The sequence below is a fragment of the Chelonus insularis genome, unplaced genomic scaffold (assembly GCF_013357705.1).
Source record: "Chelonus insularis isolate UGA/USDA-ARS -01 unplaced genomic scaffold, ASM1335770v1 contig_57_pilon, whole genome shotgun sequence".
Taxonomy (NCBI): Eukaryota; Metazoa; Arthropoda; class Insecta; order Hymenoptera; family Braconidae; genus Chelonus; species Chelonus insularis.
In genome coordinates, this window is record NW_023276654.1 from 773,240 (window position 1) to 783,466 (window position 10,227).

The 10,227-nt window shown below is 36.2% G+C and overlaps 1 long non-coding RNA gene across 1 annotated transcript; it reads right to left on the reverse strand.

Moving 5' to 3' along the window:
• Positions 1 to 318: 318 nt before the first annotated feature.
• On the reverse strand, positions 319 to 1,445 carry LOC118070397 (uncharacterized). Its single transcript, XR_004690778.1, has 3 exons — positions 958 to 1,445; positions 722 to 864; positions 319 to 650 (listed from the first exon to the last, which is right to left on the reverse strand). It is a non-coding gene; the product is annotated as an uncharacterized lncRNA (long non-coding RNA).
• Between the last annotated feature and the right edge of the window lie 8,782 nt (positions 1,446 to 10,227).

Consider the following 10,227-nt stretch of genomic DNA (forward strand, 5'->3'; position numbering starts at 1 on the left):
TGGGGATATTCTGCGTGACGAACATGAAAAATTTGAAAAAGTATCTGTAGTGATTTTAAAAGATATTCAAAAATATAACGTACTTCATCTATAACTGGTTATGCCGTGGATAGTTTTCAGGAGTTTAATTAATTTGTAAACACAAATTTTATTTTAAGAGATCACAAATTTATTAATTCACTTAAACTTAGTTACACTTAACTGGTTTACACTAATATTATAGGTGAACAGTTATTTCAATTGATCATTGAATACTATTATCTTATTGATTATATTCTATTTCTCATCCTTCTACTGATTCTAATAGTTTTTGTTTCTACTTCGATCAAGGCTTCCTTTCTACTGACTAAAAAAAAATATGAATGAATTATCAAATATAAAAGTAGTGCATCGTGAAGGTGTTACTGCGCCTGAGAAAAAAAATTGAAATAGCTGCTCTGAGTCTCGAGACATAGGCGGACGGACATCACCGTCAGCATAATTCCAGTACAAGAATGATGTGAGGTAGTCGCGGCGTAACAAACTATACCATAGTTAACTATTTCTTTTAGTGTTCGGCCAATAGCCACAATGTACAGTTGTACGGTGATTGATTTCGAAACTGCATCATCTATTTTCTTCTCGTGAATATTCAGCACTTCATCTGCATTCTAACAAAATTTTTTTGAACATTAAAATATCACATCAGAATTTTCCAAGAAAAATATCGTTTTATTATTACTTTTGAATGTACAATCACGCTTGATTAAAATTCCAATATTGTGGGTTTATAGATAAATTTATGATTCCCTTTCTTTTGTGTAAATGTATCATGAGGTGGTAATATGTATGACAATAACATAATTTGGACCAGTATTCTGGAATCTATAATTCAAAAAAAAGCAACAATATTTTTTTCATATTACAAACAAATAGTTTTTATACAATCTTGCATTAATTAATCTTTTTTCAACTTACAATCGGACATTTCTTCGTCTAACAGTGACGTTAAAAATTTGCTTTGCTTAAATTATTCTTGTTTATTTTTGGATAAAGCCGACTAAAAAATGACTCCCATGCTTTATATGCGTCAACCTCTTTCTTATTATATAGCTCAGCAAAATCTATACTGATGAGGGCATGTCCTGACGAGTTTTGTAAAACCGAGTACTGATGTATGTAATCATCTATTGTACCGTTTTTGGAAATAAGTTTTTTATAACGTATTTGAGATGTCCTCTCCCAATGTTCAGTAACTTGGTCCCATGGATTCGTGTTGTGTTTCAGCCAATTTAAACGCTCTTTAATATCAGCTAAAGACAATCAACTATTACTAAAAGGTTAGCCTTAAACATTCTCTAAATATTTCCACGTTTATGCCAGTGAAATATTAATTTAAAAAAAAATGAATTGAGCTTGATAATTATGTTATTTTACCTTTCATTTGAAATTAAATTTAATTTCTGTTTTTTTTAAAAATTGCACATAGTATTCATCCAGTAATCATTATTTATTCAATAGCTGGGCATTTAATTATTGAATTGTTATGTACCAGAGTACACAACATTTTTGTTAAAATAAAATAAAATATATTAAATTTAAAAAAGAAAAAGAAACAGTAAGCAGAGGAAAGTCAGGTAAAGAAAAATCAGTGAGTGAAGTCAGACTTGAAGGCACCAAGGGGAAACTCAAGGACGCTAGGTGGACAGACAGGTGAAGGAAAGAAGAGAAAGCGGGCGAAAAGGCAGTTCAAGAGGCCCGCACGTGGATAGCTTGACTAAAGGAAATTTGGATATTCAAATCTACCGGATTGGCAGAAAGAACATTAAAGCTACCACCTCCAGCTTTTCAGAGGGGTTGGAACCCTGGATAAATAGTCCAGATTTTCCCAAGGAACTTCAGTCTCTGCTGAATTTGCTTGGGGCAAATTTTTGAACTGTAGTCAGAGAAAATATATATACGTGAGCGAACGAGCGAAGTCGAAGTCTACGAGTAAGAGAGAGAGGTGCGGTACGGCGAGGGAGCCCAAGCGGCTGTAAATCAACCAACCAGGGAGCCTAGCCGAGTATCTTCAGGCAGCACTACAACCTGCTACTCACCGACCTGCTGAACAGCGCTTCAACTTTCTGCTACCTATCAATTTCACCCTCGTAAAACAATTTCTGTTCAACTAAAGTGAGTAAAAGCTAATAAAGATTATCTGTAATAAAAAGGAACAACTCTCTTCTTCATTTGTTGCACCATAGTGGTTTGCCAGCACTGATTACCTTACCTATTTCTTTAATTTTCCATCTAAAATAAACTCTGCGAGGTCTCCGCACCCGAGTGGAGTAGAAGGCGATTGTGTCTTGACTCAAAAAAGAGACCGTTCTGTTACGGGGACGTAACTCAAATAAAATTTTGGTGTCAGAAGTGGGATAAATTAGAGAAAAGCCCAGATGGAAATTAAAGAAATAATGTTGTAAATACTTCTTTCATATGATATCTCGTTGGACTCTTTCCGAGCACGAATATTGTCATTTCTTTTATATGATATAAAAAAAAAATAGAAGTGGAGTTAAACTTGATCAAATAGTTTACTTGAATATTTAGCAGAACGTATGGTATTTTCGGTTAATTACAAAACGTGTTAGTTCAGCTGTAATAAAAAAAAAATGTATAAATAAGTCATGATGGAATAAAAATGAATAAATAACAAAATGCGCAAATATGATCGTTGTTCAGTGGTAGAACTTTACTAGATTCTTTCTTAAAGAGAGGTGAAGTATCTTTTATTTCTCTAAAAACCTTTTTGTAAACAAATTTTCGTAACTCATAAAATTCCTTTGGGGAAGTAAGAATTGAAGTACAATATTCTGTGTAATTTTTACGCTCGAAACCTGATCAACTTGGAGTGTAAAGGATACAAGGAGATTTCTACGGAAATTTTTCTTGCTATCATGGAATGTTGTAATGAATATTATTATAAATTAATTATTGGAATAAACTTTTTTCGTCTCATTGTAGAATACATAGTTGTCATAGCAATTCTGGCTAAGATTTTTACAAAAAGGTCATAAAAAAAAGGATTAGTAAAACACGGAAACACCTATTAACAAGCTTTTAATCCTAATCAAAGATCCCCTGAAAATTTGGTTGCGTGATTTTTTTTGGCTATTAAAATTCATTGAGGGGAAAAGGTTCCGTGATTTAGGAAAATTTCAAAATTTGGACATTAAATAGCGAGGGGAGGAAACTAATTGAGTTAAAAGCGTTTGGATCAGATAAGCCGGAAAATTGGGGAGTCACACGAGCCGCTGTTAAAGAATGATAGAATCAATAAGTAGAGATTACATATGAGGCTAACTTAGAGCAATCAATATTTTACACTTGATAAACTTTTATATTTTGAATAACGTAAAATCATTGATAGATTCAAAACGCAGATTTTTTGTTTAAGTTTTTCCTTTCTCTTGTTTGACTAGTATACTAGGTGAAGTAAATTCATGGAAAACAGTCAAACTGAGACAAATAAGTATTTAGACAGATAAAAATAGTGTAATCAAGCAAAGAATAAGAGTTAAAGCAAAGTTGATAACAATTAACATAAAATGTTAAAATAAAAGATTCTGTTAACTGGAAAGTGACATTCCAATGAAAAGGTTAGATTCACGAAAAGATTAGAATCACGAAAGAATTAGGATCGCGAAAAAGCTAGCTGACTAATTAGAAGCAATTTTTTTTTTATCAAGAGTGTCTGTAATGACTAAGGGGTTAAGAGCACAGCGTTTATTATAAGATGACAAATGCCGGACATAATACCGCGAACACCTCCTGGACCGAGAAATAGTGAAGCTGCAGGAGAAGGGAGATCAAGTTTAATTCCGCGAGATTTAAATCCTGAGTTTGAAGCTTTAGAGCGTGCGCGAATTGAGTCAGAATTGCAAGAGGAACGAGAAAGGCAAAGAGAGATATTAGAAGTAGAGTTGAGAAGAGAAGTTAACGAGGTACAGAATATAGAAGACAATAATCAAGCAGAAATGGCAGTGCAGGATCAGGGACTTTCAGTCTCAATAAAATATGCTCTTGAGGCAGTACCTGTATTTGATGGAAAGAGTACACCTGTTAGCCACTTTATTGAAGGGTGGCAAGAAGCAAAGAGGATGGTACCCCCAGCAAACGAACGTTGGTTAGTGCAGGTGCTAAGAAATAAACTTAGAGGGAAAGCGCGACGGTGTATTCAAGGAGTTGATTTTGCAAATGTAGATGAGTTAATTAAGTACTTGAAAAAAATGTTCATGCCGACGAAAACATTATTTGAATTGCAAGGAGAGCTCGGACGAATAGTACAAAAGGATGACGAGGGAGTTTTGACATATGCAAACAAGGTGAAAGAGTTGAGTAGTAAGATAGAAGAAATATATCGCGCAAATAATCCAAATCAGGAAATAGACAGGGCGACGATTGATAACTTGCAAAGAGAATTCGTTAAGTGTTTTATAAAGGGATTGAAACCGCCGTATGAGCAGCGAGTACCGCGAGACAAGAATCTAGCAGAAACGATAGATTTAGCTATAGCTACAGAGAAAGAGTTGAGAGCTATAGAGAGTCTACGGGAAAATAGTCAAGGAGGAAATAGCGGGAAAGATAGAAGAGACTACAGAAAACAATTTAACAGAGTGAATATTGTTGAATCAAATCCGGTAGTTTGCCAGTTGTGTAGCAAAAGAGGACATGAAGCGTCAAAGTGCTACAGTTTAAATAAAGGACAGGGCCCGTCCAGAGGCGAAGCTACTGATGGAAAGACCACAGAGGCAAGTAATTATAGAAGACAAAATTTTTATTGTGAAAATTGTAAAATGACCGGTCATACAAATAAGTATTGTCGAAAAGGAGGACAAGGGAGTCCTCAGAATTTTAGAAATTTTAGAAATACACCACAAGGTCCACAGAACTTTAATAAAAATAATTTTGAAAGGAATAAAGGCCCAGAGAGTGGTCGAAATTTTTATAGAGGAGGAAATGGTTCCCAGAATCAGGGAAACGGCCAAACCCTCCCGCGATACGGCGCGACGCGGGGCACGGGGCGAGTTGTGCGCCCGGTTCTGCATATTCAAGAGACAGCAGAGACTCAGACACCAGCCCAGGATTTTCAACAAGATTATGCTCTGTGGCCACAGTTAAATTAAACTGTGATTATATGGCGCCTACAATAATAGTAAATAGCAAAGAATTTATTCGCCCGTTAGAAGTTATGATTGATACGGGATGCGAAATTAATTTAATGAAAGAAGGACTTGTGAAAGATGGTGTATATATTGATCGAAGTAAAATTTTGAAGCTAAGAGAGATTACGTCAAGTCATGTAGATACAACAGGAGAGATAGTATCTACCCTTGAAGAATTCCCAGTGGATTTTCAGTTGGTACCTGATAATTTTCCAATAGCCAGAGATGGAATTTTAGGGTCTGACTTTCTAAAAAGAAATAGTATTGATGTAATGTATTCAAATGCATGTTTAAGATGGGAAAATGGTCGTTTGCCTTTTCTACGTGAAGAAACAATAGTAGTTCCAGCGAGGACTCAACATGGATTCTATGTAAGGATAACGAATCCCGAGGTGAAGGTAGGTTACGTAAGAAGAATGGAAATAAAGCCAGGAATATACTTTGGAGAAGCTGTAGTTACAAATCGAGAAGGAAAGGGCTACATGTATATTTATAATACAAGAGATCAAGGAGTTGAAGTGGTAGTGCCAACAATTGAATTAGAGGGAATTGCTCACTATAGAAGAGAAGAAGAAGAACCACGATGTCACGCTAATGTAAGATTTATTAGTGCAGATAAAGAAGACAGAGTAGAGGAAATTATGAAGCTGATGAAACTGGGAGATCTGAATGCAGAAGAGTTGGATAGTGTCAGAGAACATCTAGAGAGACATTCGGATAGATATTACTTGCCAGGAGATAAGATTGGATGCACTGATGTGTTGGAACATAAGATCCCAACAACCGATGATATACCCATAAACACGAAGCAGTATCGTTATCCACCAATGTTGAAGGATGAAATAAACGCTCAGGTAGAGGATCTAATAAACAATGACATCGTAGGACCTTCTCACTCACCGTATAATACACCTTTATGGATAGTCCCAAAAAAGCCAGATGCCAACGGAAATAAAAGGTGGCGAATGGTCTTAGACTTCAGGGCACTTAACGAGAAAACAATAGGTGATGCTTTTCCAATACCACAAATCTGTGATATATTAGATCAAGTAGGAAGAGCACAATATGTTTCAATTTTTGATTTGGCAGCAGGATTTCACCAGATTAAAGTATGTGAAAAAGATAGACACAAAACTGCATTTTCTACAGCCTTGGGGCATTTTGAGTTCAAAAGAATGCCTTTTGGACTAAAAACGGCTACAGCAACTTTTCAACGGCTAATGCACAGTGTGTTGAGTGGATTGATAGGCGTGGTAGCAATTGTGTATGTAGATGACATAATAGTTTTTGCAGAAAGTCTAGAAGAACACATGATAAAACTAGATAGGCTAATGGGAAGATTGAGATCTGCAAACTTAAAACTGCAACCAGAGAAGTGTGAATTATTACGGAAAGAAGTCGCCTATCTGGGACATATAATTAGTTCTCAAGGAGTCAAACCAGATCCAAACAAGATAGTAGCAGTAAAGAACTTTCCTGTGCCAAAGAATATAAAGAACATTAGACAATTCCTAGGATTAGTTGGATACTATAGAAGATTTATCCATAAATTTTCAGACATCGCTAAACCACTAACAAATTTGTTAAAAAAGAATTTACCCTTTGAATGGAAGCAAGAGCAACAGGAAGCATTTGAAAGGTTGAGAGATGAGTTGTGCAAAGAACCGGTGCTACAGTATCCAGATATGTCCATGCCGTTCATAGTAACAACAGATGCGTCAGGCTTTGCCATAGCAGGTATACTGAGTCAAGGACCTTTAGGCAAGGATAGACCTGTCGCATACACCTCGAGGATATTAAATGAGAATGAGAAGAAATATAGTACTTATGAGAAGGAGGCTCTGGCAATCTTACATTCAGTACAGCAATTTAGACCATATTTATATGGAAGAAAATTTACTTTGGTTACAGACCATAAGCCTTTGGTATGGATGCAAACGGCCAAAGATCCAACTTCACGATTAACTAGGTGGAGATTAAAGCTTGAAGAATATGAATTCACTGTGGTTTATAAAGCTGGCAAAACTAACGTCAACGCAGATGCACTTTCTAGGAATCCACCTCAAACCGAGAAGAATGTTGATAGTAGTATGGAAAAGCAGGTTATAATGTTAACAAGATCTAAAGCTGCAGCAAAACTAAAAACAAAAACAACAGATCAAGTTAGTGAGACTCAACCGACTAAGGATATGGTATCAGGTGGAAGACGAAAGGTTCATAAGGAAAAAGCGGCGAGGCGTGAAAGAGGGACACAGCCTCCCAGTGATAATCTGAACCTGGAAAAGAAATCTGAAGCTCATAGCTCCAAGGAAATGGAGAAAGTACCTCATTATGCAACGCGACTTCAAGCAAGGAAAGCGCGGCAAGCATTAAGAGAGGAAGAGAAGAGTGGAAGAGGTCGCAGAGGCAGCACTAAAGGGCTGATTGCCAGTAGAATCGCAGCGAAGAAGTCAAACTTTAAGAATAAAATGAAAGAAATGCCTCGAAAGCGAGGGAGACCAAGAAAAATGGTTGAAGTTATTTTAAGCTCAGAAGAAGATGAGAAGGAGGAAGATAGCAAAGAAAAATCATTAGAGGATTTAGAGAAGGAGCCAGAAGCTGGACAATATGAAGAAGAATCTGATGAAGAGGATTCTGAAGAAGAAGAAAGTTCAAAAGAAAAAGAAGAGGAAGAAGAAGATACAGGGAATGAAAGCTCGGATCAGGAGCTCAGAAAAGATGGAGAGCGTGAAAGTAGAAATAAAGAGAATACTTCACGCTGGGCGATACCAGGTGTTTGGGAGGAAATAAGCATAGATGCAGACTCAGAAGATTCAGAGGTCGAAGATTCCTATGGAGAAGAGGTTTGGAGTGAAGACATTGAAAGTGAAGAGGAAGAAACCATCGATAATAAACCAATGCGATCCGGAAAAGGACGATACGTCATAGAAACACGAGATCAGATTTACATGTGCAAAGTAAATTATTTATATTTCCTTGATGAACAAGGAGAACCACAAGATGAAGGATCGAGGAGACTGAAGGAGAGATCTTTACTACCTAGGTTTAAAAATCTTAAGAAAAGGACGATACAAACAATGAAGATTGGAAGAAAAACTCACATTGCAATTACGATAGGGAGAAATTACCAAGAAGATTTTAAGTGGATAAAAGACTCACTGTTTGTATTGCTAAGGAAACTTAAATTAAAGGCAATAGCAATGGCTTTTAGTAAAAAAATAAATGGAGTAGCATGGAAAAAGGTGTTCAAATACATTGAAGAAAGTTTAGAAGAAACTAACACAATAGTACTAGTGTGTCTAGGGAAGGTCAGGTATGTCCCAATGAATGAACGCACAATGGTCATGGAAGAGGCACACGCAACGCCAATAGGTGGTCATAAAGGAGTCACGAAGACTTATCGTAGGATCAGGTTAAGGCATTACTGGGAAGAAATGAAGAAAGATATACAAAACTATATAAAAAGTTGTATATCGTGTCAAGTAAAAAAATTAAAGAGAGTAAAAACGAAGCAACCAATGCAAATTACAGATACACCTGAAGCAGCATTTGATAAAATTGCACTAGACATAGTAGGACCAGTACCAAGGACTGAAGAAGGGCATACACATATTTTAACAGTGCAAGATTTATTAACAAAACTCACAATAGCTATACCTTTATGTAAAACAACCTCTGAGGAAATAGCCAAGGGATTAGTAAAAAGGGTTATATGTGTGTATGGAGCTCCTAAAGTAATCTTAACTGATCAAGGAGCAAATTTAACTAGTAAGTTAATGAAAGAATTAGCAAAAATGTTCGGAATACGGCAGATTAGAACTACAGCCTTTCATCCTCAGTCAAACAGGTCCTTAGAAAGGTCACATCATTCTCTGATAGAGTATCTCAAGCAATATACTGACAGGGAAACAGAAGATTGGGATGAATGGTTGGAATTCGCTACTTTTTCTTATAACACGAGTGTACATGAAGGGACACAATATCAGCCCTTCCAATTAGTCTTTGGGCGGCCAGCGAGATTACCATCAAACAAAGTGGAGGAAGAAGATGATGTACTCACTTATGAAGAGTATTTAATAGACTTAAAAACAAAGATGTATGACTTGCAACAGCAAGCGAAAGACAATTTAATTTAAGCCAAAGAAAAATCAGAGAAATATTGTGATAGAAAAATCAACCAAGTAGAATTTACAGTAGGAGATTATGTATGTCTAGTGGCAGGTAAAAAGTTAGGGAAGTTAGAAAATCAATATGAGGGACCTTATAAGGTAGTAGAAGTAATGCCAGATGGTAATGTACGGGTACAGATATCAAATAAAACAAGAGTGATTCACCCAAATCGACTCATGATAACAAATATTCATAGTGATGACAGCGATTAAAAGAAAATTGTTCTTTTAAATTTCTGTTTTTTCTAGACTGAAAAAGGAGAATGGATCCGAGTATAGAAGGGATAAAAGTGGTGGCTCATGTGACAGGTTTCTATGATGAAAATGGAAGATTAGTACCAAAGGAAATTGCAGTGGTAGGAGTAGATGAGTTAATGATAGAGTCATGGATTGTAGATCCACCTTACGATTTCTTCGAGATGAGTCCAGAGAAGAGAGATAATTGTCAAATTAAAGAAGCGCTACTTGGAATAAAATGGAGCCAACGAGGTTTAGAGTGGAATCAAAGCTTGCAAAAATTGTCAAAAATCTTGAAAGAAGCTGGAGACATCTATGTGATGGGAGCTGAAGTAGAAGAAGTGATATTATATTATACTAGGAGGGAGGTAATAAATCTACGTATTACACCTGATTTGCCTACAGCAGAAGAAAGATGTGCCTATCATACTACTAGAAGTAGGGGAGCTCGATGTGCTTTTAACATGGCTTTTCGAATAAGAAGCAGAATATCAAGAGAAAGAGTCTCAGTACAAATCAAGTTAGAAGAAGATAGAGGCGATGAAGGTAAAAGTGAAGGGATATATGAGGACATGAAACCCTTGCTACCTATGAAAAAGATAACTAGATCTGCTGAAGATGTAATCATGAAGGGG